The sequence below is a fragment of the Dermacentor variabilis genome, chromosome 2 (assembly GCF_050947875.1).
Source record: "Dermacentor variabilis isolate Ectoservices chromosome 2, ASM5094787v1, whole genome shotgun sequence".
NCBI lineage: Eukaryota > Metazoa > Arthropoda > Arachnida > Ixodida > Ixodidae > Dermacentor > Dermacentor variabilis.
The window spans coordinates 170545240-170564611 of record NC_134569.1 but is presented as its reverse complement, the minus strand read 5'-3'; positions in this window follow the sequence as shown (position 1 = coordinate 170564611).

Here is a 19372-nt window from a genome sequence, read left to right as displayed (position 1 = left end):
TCGCGAGAGGCGACGCGTAGGCGGCGCATGGCCGCGATTCACAGCAGCCGCCACAGACAGACCTCCGCTCATGTAGCGCTTTGTTTCCATGCAGACGACACGCGCTACTCTGGCGCAATCTCGTAGCCATCGCCTCCACGCACCCGTCTTGCGTGGCACTAAGCACTACGCTTTTTTTGTCACGCTTTCCCCATAGCCTCTTCTTCCGTGTCATGGTTCCGCCGCACCCTCTTGCTCCACTTTCCTCTTCGCACTCTCCCCGCTATCAGCGTCTTGCGTCTCCCGCTGCGCTCCGCGTTCGCCTTCATGCTTCGCTGGGCTCGTTCGCTCGCTTACGAGGTACGACTCCGACGCTCATCCGAGGGATGGCGCCTAAGATCTGCGCTCTAAAAAATTGTTGTAGGGGCAAGTGAAAATGAATGTACTGCTACAGGGCAGCTTGACTTGCTCCCAAAGTCATAAAGGGGCAGTATCATAGCGTTCTTACAGTGTTTTTTTAATAATAATCACTGAATGTATAGTGGATACAGTACAACTTAAGGGCGAAGAAAACAACCAAAAGAAGAAACAAGCCCACAAGAGGCGCTTTATATTGCAATCTACACTGTGGACTGAGATAATATCGCACAAGACATGCAGAAGTGAAGCCCGACGAGCAAGAATGTCAATGAACGAGACAGGATATAAAGTTCATTCACATTACGTGCGCATTTAGGAATCAAGGTAGCTCACAGCAGATCCGTGCCTTGTTGTTTGTGTGTAAATTAGGTATCTGCGAACAATTCGAATTTCGTATTTTGTAGGGAACATCGCGCAGCTTCGTACGAACTATAAAGTTCATGTTGAATTAAAATATGGGGTTTTACGTGCTAAAACGACGATCTCGTTATGAGGCACGCCGCAGTGGGGCACTACGGAATAATTTGAACCACCTGGGGTTCTTTAATGTGCTCCCAAACCTAAGTGAACTGGTGTTTTATGAAGTTAATGTGATGTCAAATTAAGAAAAAAGACGAAATTGCAGAATTCTGAATACGCAAATACTGAACTAAATAGCGTCCATTCATTGTTTGTAATTTGTACCTTAAATAATTTTCTAACGTTGGTTAGTGAAATTTTGTTAATTTTTCACGGGGTATTTTTATTTTTTGCGCAATTATTATCTTCTTCTTGCGCTAATGCCGCTCATGTGGTAGAGACGACCATGGAGCAGACCGACGCTATGAGTGCTCAAGGCGAAAACCCTTCCGAGGAATGTGGTGAGCCCTCCTGTTTCGCCACCACCGTCCGGCGCCCACAGTGCTGGGACCAGCGTCTCTCGGCGTTGTTTCTTCAAGCCGAGTCACCATTCCAAGTGGCTGGTGTACGCTCTCAAGCCTCAAAGTTTGATTACGCCGTCGCAGCGCTCTCACCCGCCGCCGTTGACGAAGTAGCTGATACGACGCGACGCCTATGCTGGGGCTGCTGCTCCACAAAAAAACATCACATTCGATGAGCGCGGACACACGCTGTCCAAACGCTGGTGCCAGCAACGCGCCAGCAGCAGGGAGCTAAGTGACCTCCGTGCACTCTACGGCTTCAATGGAAGAGCGGCGAACACACAGCCCGCACAAAGGTAGGAGCCGCCTGCAGATCATCTTCAAGATAAGGGCGCGCGCGACCGCACGCGGTCGTACAAAGCACGCACTTGACCTAGTCGAAGGACCCCCCACCCCCCCCCGTTTGCTTCTATATACGGCTCGCGAGATTGAGCCCTGATCGCCAGTTCCCATTGCGCCCGGTGGCGAAATGCGCACTTGCTGCCGTAGCACAATGCCACGCCCCTCCACCCCTTCTATCCAATCCCCCCACGGCCTTTCCCGCGACGCAAAACGGCGCGTCTGCTCTGCGCTTTCTTCGCGCGCGTCAGATTGAGCCGCGATCGTTGCCTTCCCTCGCGTGCTTTCACTCCCACATACAGCATGCGACGCGCGGTGACAGCGTTATCGCCCTTCGATTTTATACGGAAGATCACGGCGACGGCGATAGCAAAAAAAAAAGAAAAACTGGAGGTTACTTACACGGAGTGTCCATATGAAAACAATTTGGAGTACCCATATAATCGCTATCGTAATAAAAGCAAAACCATGCATGTATAGCAGGGATGCCATGCACTATGACTGCATATCTCCGATGATTTATGCTACAAATAACTATATGCCTTATTACCTATTCAAGTGACAGCGTTCCAAGTAGCGCTCTTTGATCGCTTGATTTAGGAGTTTGATCACGCTATGGATTCGGCCAAACCACCCTCGCCTGGCACATTTATCCGATTTAGGAGGGAGGAATATGCTAAACTGTAGTATAGTGCTGTATTTAATCGCACTTTCGGCTCTAGGTTATAATAGTGCGTTTTATTTGCAGGCGGGTGCGAAAAACAAGAAAGAACCTCCCAAAACTGCAATGATATTTCTCCAAAAAGTTCCGCCTGATCAATCAATCAATCAATCAATCAATCAATCAATCAATCAATCAATCAATCAATCAATCAATCAATCAATCAATCAATCAATCAATCAATCAATCAATCAATCAATCTTTGTGTATGCCCTCGCATCAACACGTTCGCGTTATTCCGCCTTCAATAGCGCCGCAGCGACTTCCACTCCAATAAGCAGCGCCTCTACCCTATCTTGAGTCACCGACAACCCTCGTCTGCGAATGCATCCTATCTAGTCGACTCTGTGCACGCTCGCAGAACCGACTAAAGCTCATTCGGGCGCAAGCCATGGCTGCAGTGGTTGCGGCGCTCACGTCTGCTGTGTGGGCACTGCTGTCGCAGCTCTATCAGCGGGCCATAGGAATATGGATGGACCATGGTGGGTGCCCTATTTGTTGTTCATTAGATACATTTCGTACGGGCGTATCCGGAATGCAGGTACCGCCACTCCATAATGGTGGCGATTTGTTAGTGCTGGTAACGCTATAGACTTGGAACTTTTCGACAAGATGACATTGGTTTATTTGGAAGAAGGTGGCTTTTTAGAATGACACAGTGCGTAGCCCCTGGAATTTATCCGCATTATGTGACGGAGAATCAATGTCGGGACATCTTGCGCCTCGCGGCACTCTTAGAGAAGTGAACCTATCCCAGCGGTGATAAGGAATGGAGCGCAGGGCCATTGCTAGCGATTTATCTTCGTCTACAACACGCAGGCGTGCAGAGCCGCGCATGACGTTTACTTGCGCGAAAGTTCGACGCTGTAGTTGTGTCAGAGACGATCGTGTCCACTCAAAGGATAAAGTCATGCAGTTCACACCCAAAGATCGTTTGCTTTAAAAAAGACAAGAAATGGTATTCGGGAAGTGGGGAAAGCATATAGGGGAAGGTAATTCTACTTGTGAGTAGCCGGTTTATGAAAGGCGGTGTCTTTAGCTTCGAAATAAAGATATAAGTTCTTGGCGGGAACACTGCAAAAGAGGAAGGCGCAGTAAAATCACCTAAAAATTTACGAGGGTTCAGCATACACGCTAGTGTCTGGGTGCTGCGAAATTTTAGTCAAGCGAGAAATTAAATGCTGTAGAACTAACAACGATGCGTGCGAGAGTAGTCAATTTCACGCTACGCAATGTTAATCTGATGCAGTGTGGATGTTTGTGTACTGCAGAAGCTCACGAACTTTATGTCACGCGTTTTTTTATTTTAAGGCACTATTACGGTCCATAGAATGACGTATTTGCTCCGGAAATGAGGTGTTTTCAAGTTTACAGAGATATTCGCCATTGTCTTCTTAGTAAAGAGACATATGGGGCACTTGTACGTATTCCTGCAATTTTTTTGCAGGCTTCGATGATTTTCTGGCTCATTTTCGCTGAGTTTCTACAACGAAGTTGCGAGTGCGTTCAATAGCACAGGAAAATATTAAATGCCAGTTTTCATGGAGTCCCGAGAGACGTAGGTCTATCACTCACGAAATTGATATATAACAGGCGAAGGGGACAGGGGGGGGGGTGATATGCAGGCAATTCTTGAAACGTGCTTGACATTTAAGGGTTACATAAAAGCTGATAAATAACTGATTTCTGTCTATTTCGAGGCGTTCTATGAAACACACGCATAACTTCCTCGCTACTCTGGCAGAAGTAAATATTGTAGCAACAATATAGTTTCCAACAATGGGAGCCTTGTTAAGAGTGACCTGTGGTGACAGCTTAAGTTGTGTAGGTTATTTCTTATCTTACTTTTTATCCAGAAGCTGGTGGAGGTTTGCAAGAACTATTCCCAGCATCCATAGTAACGGACGTGCATTGTCATCATGCACAAGCACTACTTCACCTTCGCGTAGCCGAGGTAGTTCGCGAACAGGGCTGTTCTACGCAGACGGACGTAAGAGCAGGTACTAGCGCTTCCATCGGATCCATAGTTCCGAAGTGAGGCGCTCACCAAAGCGCGCGCGGTGTAGCCAGGTTCATTCTTGACGATGACATGCCATCGGAAATGCTGGCTGCCCATGGAAAACATATGGCGCGTCTTCTGGGCAAGAAGAGCGATGGAGTCAGCGGTTCCAGTTTATCCGGGTTGCTGACAAGATAAGCAATAGGTTTCTTGTTAGTGACCACTGCTACTTCGCAGAGAACGGTAGAGAGGGACTTGGCTTTGAGACTGCTGCGCCCTAGTGAACATCTCAATACGTTTTTTTGTAGATCTGATGAGGCACTCCTAACAGCCTCCCCACCACAGAGCTCCCCACCATAAACCCCGGCCTTGACGACGCCATTCGGGGTTATGCTGGCGAATCCAGTACGCCGACTGTTCCAACTTGCTTGTTATCCTTGCTGAAGGGCCTCGTCCCATGCGCATTTCCTTTTCCACAGGGCTTGAAAAAGCAGCTCTGCTCTGAGCGTAAATCACGCTAGATACCCCAAACGATCGTACACCCTTGCTAAAGTCTGAAGCACCAAGCGCTTCGTAGAAGGCTTGTTCGCTGTAATGTCAGACACTTTGCCTACAGCGAGGATAATCTGGTCGCCTTCAAGTTCCCAGGGTACGTCGAGGACTTTGATTACGGGACCCACTCCGCCTTCGTCTTCAATAGGAACCTTGTCGCACAGGAAGCGTGTCCACAAGGCATCTGAATTGGAGGCCCACTTGCGTAGTTCAATGCTTGCTCCAGAGAATATTTTGGACGTTTCACTGGATACACTGTTACACTTTTACCCACAACCGGAGGTCTCGCGATGAAATAGACGACGTAAAAGTCCTTCTTTGCGGCAAAGAAACAGTAGATGGGTATATAGATATTACTTTCGGTCACCCGATAGGTAATGGCGAATGATAACTGCTAGCGTAAACGACTTGACGAAGCTCCGAATAGGAACCCCCTCATCCTGCACGTCACCACAGGTGGAGATGGGTCAACATCTGACCGCATAACGAATAAACATGTTGGCGAATATGATTCTTTATTAGTTTATTACGATACATGTGATAGGAGGCGAAAGGAATAGCCATTCAAGGACGGCTTGAGAGAGTCCTTCGTGCCCATAGTGGCAAAGACAGCAGGAGAGGCACATGTATTTTGCTTACATTGCTGTACAATTTGACACAACCATCATATTAAACACAACATTGTCATACACTTTGAGAAAAGCTTAAAATTAAACACATCACTAGTTAATGCCCTACACAGGGTTTCATGCGTTAGGATACATCACTTCACATCAGCATCGAACGCCAGCAGATTTCATAACAACGTACGCGTAGTAATAGTGGCATTAAAGCACATAATTAAATACAGATCATATACAGGTTTAAGGTCAATTTTGGGCTAGGAAGAACGCGTACAAGTCAGGCATATTTACTTGGCGAGTGTGGATTTTTTTTTATTATAGCCTTTGAGTAAACGTGGAAGTTTGCTGTCAAGTATCTGCAAGTAAGCCTTTTTGATATCCGCAACCAGGACGACAGGGTCACATCGAGAAGACGAGCAGCAGCGGCCCAATGTAAACGCCATGCTTTATACCCTTCAACAGGACATCGCCCAGGAAGGGATGACCAACCGCCTAGGAGGAAGCCTCAAATACAACACGAAACTTTGTCGCGACAGCATCTGGGCCGACAACTGCATGATAGGGCATATCATGCATGTTTTCCTTTGGCAGTGGCTCTTCAAGACACTCTGAGGGTTTTTCATTAAGGATTGTCTGATTGCCGTGCCGTCTTGCTTCAGGAGTACGGACTGTTGTAGAAACGTATTGAGTTGGGCTTGCCGACAGCGTTCGGGCAACCTTCGATTATCGCTGCCTGAAGCGTCGTCCATGGAGCTTGTATCATTAGCGCTACCTGGTAACACCCATCAAAATTGGTAGTGCTCTCTTCAAATGTCTCAACTTCCGGGTGAAACTTGGCATTTCCCGCTGTGTATGTGTCAATTCCAATGACGTCGAGACGCCACATCGCAGACGAATTGCAGTCAGGAATAGAAGTCCTGCGGCAAGTCTGAAACAGAGCACTCGTTGACGTTGAACCTCCTTTGAGTTGCATTGTTCACTGCGTGGTCCCTCTTAACTTGGTATCCACGGCTGCTAGATTGCTGGTCAAATTATCAATCTTTCCAGTGGCTTCCTTCTAGTACACTTCGGAACCAAGTAAAACGCTTATTTTGTGTGGATGCCGTGTCTCGGAATGAAAGTTATCTGTAACGTCATATTTCTACTCGCATCGAAGCTGCAGCATTGTGCTGCTGAGTGGCGGGCTCGCGACGGTACATACTTCAGGTGGCCCCAGAGCCTCAACGGTTACCCCCAGGTACGCCCAGAGCCTCAACGTAAGCGGCCTCGCAGAGGCAAAGCTACCTGACGATTGCGCGTGAGATGGCGGGGCTTCGAGTGGCCGAACATGTCAAGAGAGAGTTCCTCCTTTCCGATAACCGGGCACTTGAGGCCCTTCGAAAGAACATCGCCAATTAAGATGCGCTGGCTGCTGCTGTCAATAACAATGCTCACAAGGCGCTTTCGTGATCCGCACTCAATCCACACGCGTCTTGCGTGGAGCAGGACGGCATTGACTCCGCTCACGCCACTTGAGATAGATGTCACCGGAGACGGACTAGTGCCACGCGATGCAAGGCGTGGGGCATCTTTATCCGCTGTCGTCATGGTTGTCGTGGTTGATAGAGCTGGCTCGAATGACTCGCAGAGGGTGGTCAAATAGCGACGGTAGCACTTGCTACACACGATGATGCTCGACAGTCAGCAATGACGTGCCATGTGATTGCTCCTGCGGCAACAATAGGAACATCGAGAACTGCGTAACCGAGTCCCTTCTTGAGCAGAAAGTTGGACGTTGTGTTTCCTTATGGTATGACCCCAACTGTTGCATAAGGGGCACGCTTCTTACGTAACTGGAACAGACTTTATAGCAAGCGCGGACGCCGTTGGCAGATGTTCGCTTCGTTTTGGGGGAGGTAGGACGTCATCTTCAGGTAGGAAACGTGAGGATGCGGACGACCAGCGCCATTGACTACCCCCCGCTCTGATTTCAATCTGGACACGCAGAAACCTTAGCATTTCTGTAGCCTGCCGAGCTCTCTCTTGAGGAGTCGTGTCACCTGATGTGTCCAGGGACGCTTCCTTTCACTTCTGGCGAAATTGTATCGTGAGGTCGTGGGGCGGGCACTTCATCAGCACGCTGGTCAGGATTACGTCGTATTGATCAGGCGAGACGCACAAGCTGGTCAATACGGAGACCATAAACTGGACCTTGTCGTACAGTAGCCGAAGTTTTTCGACCTCAGCCGTAGATTTGATTGGTGACAAGGCGAGGAGGTGGTAAACGTGCTCGTTGATGAGTAAGTCGCGTCGACGAAATCGGTCTGTCAAAATCGTGATGATGACGCTATAATTTTCTTCAGTCAGATGAATGCCCTTGATTGCTATCTTGGCTGTGCCAGTCAAATATGCTAAGTACTTGAATTTTTCTATCCGCAAAATCTCTTTGTTGAGATGGATTGTGGCCCCAAATTGATTTCAGAACGACTACCAGTCGCGAAGTGCGCCGGAATACGTAGGAATTTGCAGTTTCGCAAAACCAATGCGTGGTGACGCGGCATGACCCCGTGACTGGTAGTCATTGTCTCTTTTGCTATGCGAGGTGAAGAGTCACTAACCTCATTTTCTGCTGATTTTCGGTCACTACTGGCGTCGGGATTCGATTGACTTGTGTCCGGACTTGAAGCAATCGTCGCCGTCGTTTGCTTCGCAAGCCCTCGAAGAAAAAACCACGCTCCGGACACTATGTCAGACACCTTTCGGCCATATCTGGCCGCTGCCTCGAGTTGTTCCGCGTAAGCGTCTTCATCGGTGACGTAGAATATTTGCTTGTTCAAGCTGACGAGCTTCGCGTTCTACTGAATAAGCTAGGTAACGTGATATTACAACTGAGAAGCATCGGGAATGGAGGTCTGCAGTTCCTCAGTCAGGGGCGCGATAGTTTCCGTGACGCTGGCGCTGAGGACGCCACAGTTCTTGCGCAGCCACTCAATGGATGCCATCGAAGCTAGAAGGCCTGGAAGGCCCACGACCAGAGGATTTTTGGCACCAGCATAAATGTCGGGTATTAAAGATTTGAGTGCTAGCCCAGGCGCTCCGTCTTTTCATTCTATCGGATAGGAGAGGACAGGATATCCTTCTACGTTGGCGCGTATCCACGGCGGGGATCGGCCATGATTAGTATTGAATTAGAAAGATTCTGTTGATACAAAAATCGGTAAAAATGCCAGGTGGAAATGTATAGAAATTAAGTTCGAAGAATTTAAGAGAATCGCCTTGAAACAACTATGAATTTCTCCACGGCTGAGAAAATATCCCTGTAGTAGTGTTCAAGAGAGGATGCACCTAGAAAAAGAATATTTAGTTGCCTGAACGTTGGTTCTAAAACGTTTTTCCTCAATGAAGAAAGACGGTGGCAGAATAAGAAAAAGTGATCTGTGGTCTCATCTTCCGCACAGATTGGGCACAGAGGGGAGTGTGCCAGAGTAGCCTTGTGGCGGAAAGGTTTAATACTGGTATTCGACAGCATAATCGCATAAAATTACTTTAGTTTTTTTTATTGGGAAAGGAATTTTTATGCAAAGGGAATAGGAGGTGTCGATATTCTGGAAATCTTGCTATCGCTGGGTTCATAAAGTCTTGAGCAATTGCACATCTCCTGAATCTACTAGTAGTTAGGTATGCTCATGTAGGCAGCAATGGTAGTAACGGACCACTGAGGGCCACTCTCGCAAGACTGTCAGCCATTTCGTTCATGTAAAATCCCTTACGACCTGGCACCCAAAGTAATCTCATTCAGTTTATGTGGGCAGGCAATATAATTTAACGTGTACATAAAATGTAGGTACTACTATTTGTTGTGAGCGGCGTGCGTAAAAATAAAGAATACACTATTATGACTACCGTCAATATTGAAGAATTTTGTTTGCATATGGCTAACACATCCAATAACAATTGGGCTTTCAATCAACAGCTAACAATTTATTAACAAGACCTTTTCCATCAATACCAATTTTATAGTCTCCAAGATAGTAACTAACTATGGTCCTCAAAGAGTAGCTTTAGCCTTAACGAAACTGGAATTCTTTGCCTTATAACATTAAGTGCACCTTTTCTATCTCGTCATTCAAATATCAGCTTCGCAATTTTATGGTTAAAATATAGCACCACTCATTGAATATGTATTTTAAACACAACGTTAACTCTGTTGTTTTGAATACTGTTTGTGTCGTTTCCTACTACAGCTTATGCCTTAGCCTTTTCGTTTTATATTTTCCACGGTATTATTGTTTTGCCGTCAAGTAGCATCGGTGTTCGTTTTTTAGCATTATAAAAGCTCCCCCTACAGTGTTCACACTATGGCACCTTTTTCTTTACTAAATATCTATACTTTTGTATCTGCACTTAGAATTTATTAAACTTCACATTTCAAACTACAGCTAGAAATTCAGCCAGAAATGCGAATAATTAGACCAGTCTAGAGCTGGTGTGAAAATGCCAGTTCGAGATTTTTCTCCGCACTGTGAGGCGTCTGTTGCAATGCACGTATTTAGAGCTAAACTGAATAAATTGACTTGTATTAGTCGATTTAATGTATTATGAGACAGAAGTTTTGCACTGTTTGGGAAGAAGTTCTCATAACCGACTTGTAGACTCTCTCGCACATCACAAACAGGTGGCACCTCCTAAATACTTACATTTGACGGATCGATAAATGTTTGTACAAAGACCACCTGTGGTGTAGGAAAACGGACTCAGTGTACTCCGAAGAAAATGCAGGCTGGGAACTGATAAACATTTCCAAACTTCTAATAGGGGTTTCGCACATATTTAACAATTCTTGCGCCGTCAGCAAACAAAACCTGCATAATACTGAAGGCAACCTGATTTCTTGATGTAATACATTATTAGCAACAAATTCCGCTAATCGGCAGCACAATCGCAGGGCTTCCCGCTCAAGCAGAACAAGAGGCCGTAATTCATAATCTGGCGCACCACAACACAGTAGACATTCAAATTCTAAAATTGGCGGCACAATCATTTTATATATCGTAAGGAGTGGGTCTCTCCACATCCCCGACCTACTGTCGCATAGCTGAGGTAGCATGCCAACTGCTCTCACTCCTTTTTTAAATATATGGTGAATATGGTGAAGCCAACTAAGGGAACTGTCATAGAATAGACCTTGGTAGTTCACCGACTCCTCTTGAGGCATAGTCTCGAGACGGTAGGATGGAGATATGTTAATGGGATCATTAAAAAGAAAAACCACTATTGAGCACAATCTAACGTTAAGTGAAAGGCAAGTTTTGTTTAATCAGGTTTCTATGGCGTAGATGTAGTTCTGTACTCCATAATATAAGGAGTGAACATCCCTGTCTGATGCAAGTAAAGCAATGTCGCCAGCGTATACATATGTTACGAAGTGTTGTGAAGAAATGGTTTTATTTACAGGAGGTGGACGATGATCGTAGCGCAGATTGTTGCGCAGTCCGGCCTCTCAAACTCTTTGTTCTCCTCGTCTACTCTTCTTTCTTTTGTACCTGCTATTCGTATCCGTTACCTTTCCCCGCAAGCAACCGAAACCTGTGCGGTGAGTCAGGATGGACAAGCAGGGTAGAAAGGCTCCAGGTGAACAATATGAGTCAGCTGAGTTCTGTTTGATCGCCGACCATTGCACAGGAGGCGAGTTATTACGTAAGTTCACTCAGACGGTCGACGACTACGAATGGGCCTGAACATTGTCACAAGAGCTTTTGGCACAATCGACGCTTGCGTTGCGGTGTCCAAAAAAGGCCCAAGTCCGCTTTTTCGAACAATTGTACGTGACGGTCGTCGTATCGCTCTTTCGAACGACTTTGCGAGGACAGAGTACGAAGACGAGCTATTCGACGGGCTTCTTCGGCGAGACAAAAAGTCTTCGATACAGAATTGTCATTTTGCAGAACGAAGGGTAAGAAAGTGTCCAGAGGGCTTCGCAGTAACCTTGTATACAGAAGATAAAATAGTCTATAGTTCGTGGTTCCATGTTTCGCCGTGTTGTATACGTAAGTGATGAAGGGCAGCACGTCATCCCAGTTCTTATGATTGGAGGAGGTTACATGGCAAGTATGTTGGTCAGCGCTCTGTTTGTCCTTTGCACGAGGCCATTGGTCTACGGATGATATGGCGTGGAATGATGGAACTGTGAAGTGCACAAGCAAAGTAAATCATCAATGGCATCAGCAGTGAACTCGTGATCACGGTCGCTGATGATGACATGTGGTGGACCATGACGAAGGACCACGGAACGCAGTATGAAGAACGCAGCAGTGGTGGAAGCGGGTATGGCTGCACTTTCTGCATACCGCGTAAGATGGCCTACGCAGGCAATTTTTCATCGGTTCTTGTTGTTAGATAACGGGAATGGCCCCAAAAGGTCGACGCCTACTTGCTCGAACGGGGTACTAGGAGGCGTCAATGGCCGAAGGGGACCCGGGGCTGCGGTGGTCGGTAGCTTGTGGTGTTGGCACGTTTCACAACTAGCGACATAGGGTTTGGATGTTTCGTACATGTTGGGCCAATAAAAGCGCTCCTGCGTGCGGTGTAGCGTTCGTACGAAGACGAAATGGCCCGATGTCGCATCCTCATCAATGTCGCGTAGAACGTCGGAGCGGAGACTCTCGGGGACAATTAGAAAACGCACTCCATGCCCGGAGTAATTAGTTTTGTAGAGAAACTTATCAAGGACAGTAAAGCGACCGCTGCCATGAGAAGTACGGGTGGTGACAAAAAGCGGACTGAGGGTAAGATCATTCCGTCGTTCTCGCTGAAGGTCTGCCACGTCAGGGAACATAGAAGTAACAGCAGCGAGACAGTCGTCAAAATTCGCAGCGTTGCAGTCAGTAGTCATAAGAGGAATCCGAGAGAGCCAGTCTGCGTCAGCGTGACGACGGCCACTCTTGTACAATACCACAGAGTCGTATTCCTGGAGGCGCAGCGCCCGACGTGTAAGGCGACGACAGGGATCACGCAAACCGACCAGCCAGCATAAAGAATGATGGCCGAGGATAATCTTTGAATGGTCTACCGTAAAGATAACATCGAAACTTTTCTATGGCGAAAACGGCTGCCAGGCATTCCTGTTCCGTAACCGTATAATTGCGTTCAGGTTTGCTCAGGCAACGGCTGGCATGTGCGACAAGCTCTGCGCCACTGTGGCGCTGTACAAGCACCACTCCTATTGGGATTCCACTAGCATCAGTGAGAACTTCAGTGGGGCAAGATGGATAGAAGTGACGCAAGAGGGGTGCTGACGTTAGTATAAATTTCAGTTGAGAGAATGATGCATCACACTCTGGTGTCTAACTGAAGGCCGCATCTTGCCGCAAAATACTTGTCAACGGGTAAACGATGTCGGCAAACCGGGGAACAAAACGACGAAAATACGAACATAGGCCAATGATTGAACCACGTTCTCGTGTTGACTGTGGTGGCTTGAAGAAGCTCACCACTTCTGTCTTACGAGGATCGGGTCTCACGCCATCCTTGTCGACTAAGTGTCCCAGGACCAGTGTCTGACGTTCGCCCTACCGACATTTTTGTGAGTTTAGAACCAGTCCAGATTTGTCGATGCCGTTGAGAACAAGGCTGAGACGTTCGTTATGTTTTTCAAACATGAGGCCAAAGATTACAACATCATCGAGGTAACACATGCATATTTCGCACTTTAGACCCGTAGCGCTGTGCCCATGAATCTTTCGAAGATGGCAGGAGCATTACAAAGGCCAAAAAGCATAACATTAAATTCGAATAGGCCATCTGGAGTCACGAAAGCGGTCTCTTCCTTGTCGGCAGGCTCCATAGGTATTTGCCAATACCCCGATCGCAAATCAAGTCTTGAGAAGTAAGAAGCAGCGTGTAAGCAATCAATGACGTCATCGATTCGCGGTAGGGGAGGACATCCTTCTTCGTCACTGCGTTTAGATGCCTGTAATCCACGCAGAATCTCCAGGATGCATCTTTTTTGCGGACCAGGATTACTGGCGCTGCCCATGGACTAGACGATTCTTGAACGACACTTTTGTTTATCATCTTCTTGACTTGCTCTGCAATAACTTTGCGTTCGGACTATGACACTCGGTAGGGCTTCTAGGGATGGGGTGTGCTGAGCCGCTATCTTCTGTGACGAGCGCGGGACGACGGTAAACGAAGGGGTGTATCTCCTTGTGAAGTCGAATGCAGTCTCATGCCTGGCAAGGACCTGTACCAGTGCTTGCCGTTTCGATGTACAGGGAGCCTTGCTGATGCTGCCAAGCAATAGCTCTTCAGAATGGTGATTATCGCAAGGAGAGCAAGCTGTAGAGACGTCCGCAAGTAGTGCCGCTAATGAGCTATATGCGGCTTCATCGAAGAGAGTGATTTTGATACAGCGAAAAAGGACAACCGGCGTGGCGGAACAGTTCAGCGCACACCATGGGGCGACTCCTTTAGTCATGCACACGACCGAGCAGGGCACAAGTATATTTTCTAACACAGTTTATGCGGAGAGGCTTAACTACAAGGTCAGCACTATCAGCGTCAGCAGTAGTTGGAGATACACGAACGTGCGTCAGGCACCACGATGGTGCAATCAGTTCACCAAAAACACAGATTGTGTCTGTGTCCCTGTCTTCGCCACACCAGCTTTGTTCGGAATGTTCTGATATAAATACCTGGTTGAAGGATATTTCACCACAATGAGAGTCCATGGAAGCGCTGCATTGTTCAAGAAAATCGGTACCAAGAATAACAATGTGTGAACAACGAGAAAAAACAAGGAATTTCGACACTAAGACTTTGCCCGCCAACAAAACACTCACACCACAAACACGAAGGGGATGAAGCCACTCGCCGCCTACTCCACAAAGGGTAATACCGTCGTTCCAAAAAAAAAACAGAACTTTGTGGTCTAGACGGTTTTGAAAGTGAATCTCATCCCAGACACAGTCGCCCCAGTATCAACTAGCGCCATGGTCGGTATTCCATCAATCGACACATTCACTTTGTTTTTGAGCATCACAAGAGGCAGAGGTATTTCTTGCAAAGACAGTCCGGCGACATCTCCTCCATTGGCCGCGGATGCTAGTTTTCCGGCGGCGGTGAGGAAGAACGGCGTCGAGGGGACGGGGAGCGACGGGGATGGTTAGTTGGTGGCGTCAAACTCAGCTCAGATGCTGGCGAATCGCTGCGTCTGGTCTCGTGCGAGAAGCGGTCCATTGGGAGTAAATCGGTCGTCCGCAAGTCATATGATGTACGGGTTCCGGGGGGTGAGAACATCTGTGGTTTCCTTCGTGATTGACGGCCTTAGCGACAATAGCCAGCTGTGGACAACGTGTCTCTGCTGCTCACTGAAATCCGTTATATCGGTCATAAGTCACGTCGTGGTAGTAGGGTCGGTACAGTTATTCTCGCGGCCTCACAAATTCACAGGGCCTCGGGGGTAAAAACGCGGCTGTTCTTGTTGTGGCCAAGCGTCATAAATAGGGCTTCTGTCGTAGAGCCATGGCTGCTGTCGGGGCGCGAGCTCATAATCCTCAATGCCCCTCGCCACAGGATACGTGGAGAAGAATGAAACATTTGGCTCAATATCTGGAGGTAGGCGGAAGCTATGAGTACCTGGGTGTGTGACTTGCGTGTGGAGGCTGATCTCTTCCCGAACTATTTGTCGGATAGTTGATGCAAGATTGAGGCACTGGTTGCTATCTACGCTTGCAACTGTCGTCACATTGGTTAGCCTGCCAAACTTCGGCATGATGCGCCTCGTCTTCAGTTGCACGAAAGTGCGACAGTTCCGAATGATGTCGGCGACGGAAGCCGGGGGTATCTTGCGATGAGGAAACTGTAAACATCCTCGGCCATTCCTTTTAGGATGTGCCCGACTTTGTGTTCTTCAGACATTCCAGTGCACCAGACTACGCAGTTTTATGACTACCTCAATGTAGGTCATGGAGGTTTGGCCGGGCACTTGATCGCGTTGCAGTAGAGCCTGTTCTTCCCTTTTCCTTTTCTTCGCAGAGTCGATGAATCGCTCTTTGATTTCTGAAACAAATCTTCCACATGTTGTGAACGTTTCCTTGTGATTGTTGAACGACACCAACGCAGTATCCGTTAGCAAAAACACGACGTTCGAAAGCTGTGCAGCGCTGTTACACTTGCTGGCGGCTTTCACCTGGTGATAATGGATGAGCGATTCCTCGACGTCTTCATCCGATCTTCCGACGAAGGGAGGCACATATGTCACTTGTTGAACGGAACTGGTCGGCGCAGCAGTTGGAATGGGCCGTTGTTCGTCTGCGTCGTGGGACATATTCAACTCTGGTGGATTCGGTGGGAGTCCAGCAAAGCGACGGTTCCGTCGAAGAACTTGTGGTTCAGCCTCCGTCTTCGGGTGTCAATTACCCCGCACCTTCCACCCCAACTGTTGCGAAGAGTTGTGAAGAAATGGGTTGATACAGGAGATGCACGATGATCGTAGCGTGATCGTAGCGCAGAGTGGCCTCTAAAACTCTTCGTTCTCCTCGTCTACCCTTATTTCTTTTGTACCTGCCTTTCGTATCCATTACGATATCTTTGTACATCTGGATGCGGTAGAGTGAAACTCCGCCGAATGTTAAATAATGTTGGCGAAGTGACAGCTCCTTGAGGAACACCTCATGATTTATTATTTATGTACGAAGAAAAGCTTCGTAGAGAGCAGTAGAAGTTTATTCCATTTAAAAATTCACATATCAAGTTTATAAGATGCTTTTGAAACTCTAAATTTCGTAATATATCCAATAAAATTACGTATTTTGCACTATCGTAGGCTTAGTGTAACAGCTCTAGTGTAACAAGGGCACCTATCTGCATGTGGCGTCGTGCTAATTTTATTCTACTTTCTAAATCCACGTAAGCATGCCAGATTGAGCATGATGGTCGGGAGGCAATTCGGCGGGAATTAACTCTTTGTTCTCTACAAATTGAAGCATACGGGCATATATAATTCTGTCAATCAATTTCACTGAGCTTGTAATTAGCGCGACTGGTGTAATGTTATCTTTTTAATATCCTTCCTCATGATTTTCACGAACTGGAATTATTTTAGAAGATTTTCATGCAAAGGAAATCAATGAAAATCTAATTGAGTGATTTATAATAGCTAAATAAGTTATCAAAAGCTTCCTTAAATAAAATTTAAACCATGATAGAAGATACCCAGTCTGCGCCGGGAGTTCAATGTGGAACTCACTGCATCATTTCAGCCAATTCTAGCATGGTACTTTATAAAAAATCATCTGATGCACTTGGTAAGCTAGAACAACATTGAAAAACTGAAAAAATCTAATTTCTAATCAGTTCGCGATTTCTTTTAGTGGCTAGTTCATTTCACTATTACTTAAAGCTATAACGTCAATATTAACTGGATACGGTAGAACTTTCCTACTGCGGAGAACACTGAACAATGCGTGTTTATTTTTATTATCAGATAGGTATTCCAAATTATTGCAGTTGTATTCGTCTTTGGCTTTCAAAACTATGTTTAAAGAAGGCTCCAAAGAATTTCCAATTTTTGGGACTCTTGTTATGCTATAATCTTTTCCAAGGGGCTTTTCTCTTTCCGTAATCACGGGCGCATTCTTCATTCCGCCAAGGGCTGTATGAATTTCTGTTATTCAGACGAATCTGAAATTCTTACTTCTTGCGACAATTTTCCAACACGCCACAGATAAACGTGGTTCATGCTCAGTGCATGCATCAGATAGTGATGAAAGAGGATTTCGTAAGCACTTAAAAATATTGTAATTAATGTAAGTTGACACCTAATCCCTCATAAACGTTACAGAGCCTGCTACGTCAAAAATTACTGGAAAGTAATCACTGTTTGTCGCATAATCAACAGTCGACCAACATGATACAGAGAGACTCGTACCCTAGAATGTAAAATCTATTGCAGAGTAAGATCAACCCCGCCTAAACATTATAGATAATGAGCTTCACACGTTAGCCCATTGTACAATGACAGTTCTATGAGCAGTCCTATCAATCTGGTGCCGCACAAATATGTTCTTAATCCCGGTGATATATGGTGAGAATTAAAGTCACCTGACAGTAGAATGGCCCGTCCTCAAGAACGAACAACCCTACCCAGTGCGCGTGTGCCCTGTATGCCAAAAGGAAAATATGCATTTACTATGGTAAACGGGCTACATTCAGGGAGATTCGGCTGTGTCGCTAGGATTTCACACTCAGGATTAGGAAGTTGAAAAGAAATTTTGGCCTTACGGCATATTTGAGACGAAATAAATGTAATGATTCCGCCACCTCTACGTGGTCGGTCTGGACGAAATGATCTGTAAAATTTTATTTGAAAATGTTGTGCAGAATTTAAGCAAGTTTCTTGTAAAAGAAGTAAATCAGGGTTAAGTTGAGTAGTTAGACAAGACAAATCTACTGAAGCAGAATATGAACAGCAACAGTTCCACTGAAACACTTTCAGCGACCCTATGATTTAGATAGGGCCGCAGAAAGTGCCGCTTCTGTAGAATGCTTTCTGTTTGCATAACACTGATCTAACTTTTCGTAGGTTTTGTGTGAGGAACGGAGGAGGAATCATTGATTGATGACATTGTTCTTCTATACGCTCGAGCGTTTTCTTCCACATTTGTCATTTAAAAATCTGAGTTAACCAGATTACCATTAGCAGGCCCCGCGGAAGAGGAATTCGAAGGTTCGACACCATCATTAGAAGGACGGGTGCCTGAGCTTCTATCACTAGTTTCTGGCTTAGGAACAACTGTGTGATTGGTTGCAGGACTTAGACAGGTAGCTTGCATGAAATTAAATAAGTGACTACAGATGTCCTGTGATATACATTCCCCATGGCTCATTGCCAGCCATTCCATTGGTTTTGTAACTGCGTTTTCCACCGCGGCCTGTATAGTTGCTGTTAGCGATAGGTCCGAGGTAAGAGCTTGTCTAGCTGTCACACCTGCATGCTTTTGCCTCCTTCCTAGAGCAACGTCGTCTGTCAATGATTTCAACCATCTGGAATCATGTAACGGTGTAGTTAGAATAATTAGCTATGCGTCTTCCACCACAGAAGCAGCATCGCTCATCTCGGGCACTACAATCAATTTGATCGTGCTCTTCCCCACATGTGCAACAACGGTGACCTGACTTGGATCCGGTCCCACTACGGCCGTATCGCCAGCAATTACGACATTGCAGCGGACGCGATGCCAGAGGTTCAAATCTCAACACAAGGTACCACACCTTAAGTTCTGGTGTTCAGAAAGTTCCTGCGCATGTTGTAATCACCGATTCTGCTAAGACCCTTTTATTGTCTACTACTCGACTGCAGAGATAAACGGCAATTGCTCCAGCCCCACACAATACGTCTAATGTTTCCGAGAGAGATAGATCGCCATCGACACCTCTGACTAATCCCTTAGTGCATGCAAGGTGAGCAGGGATGAAGGCACTCACTGGCAGTGACGGTAATGATGAACACTTAAGCAAAACCGCGACACGAGGTCTGGTCTGGTGATCTGCACACGATACCTCCGCGGCCTAACTGTCTCACTTGAGCGATGGTCTGGTATGCACAGGTAGCAGCATGTAGAGCTTTCTAGATAGGCTGGAGGTTGGTCAGCCCTATAGCGCCCCTAATCGAAGGAATCAGAGCCACCAGGGTGCTACTCACGCCACTGCGGATAAACAAATCTAAATGTAATCCGCCTGCCGGAATAGAGCACGTCCAAGGGGAATAAACCTCTGCCGGGGGAGTTTGCAGATATCAGCCAAGGATGAAGTAGGTGCCAGAATGATTAAATAATCAACC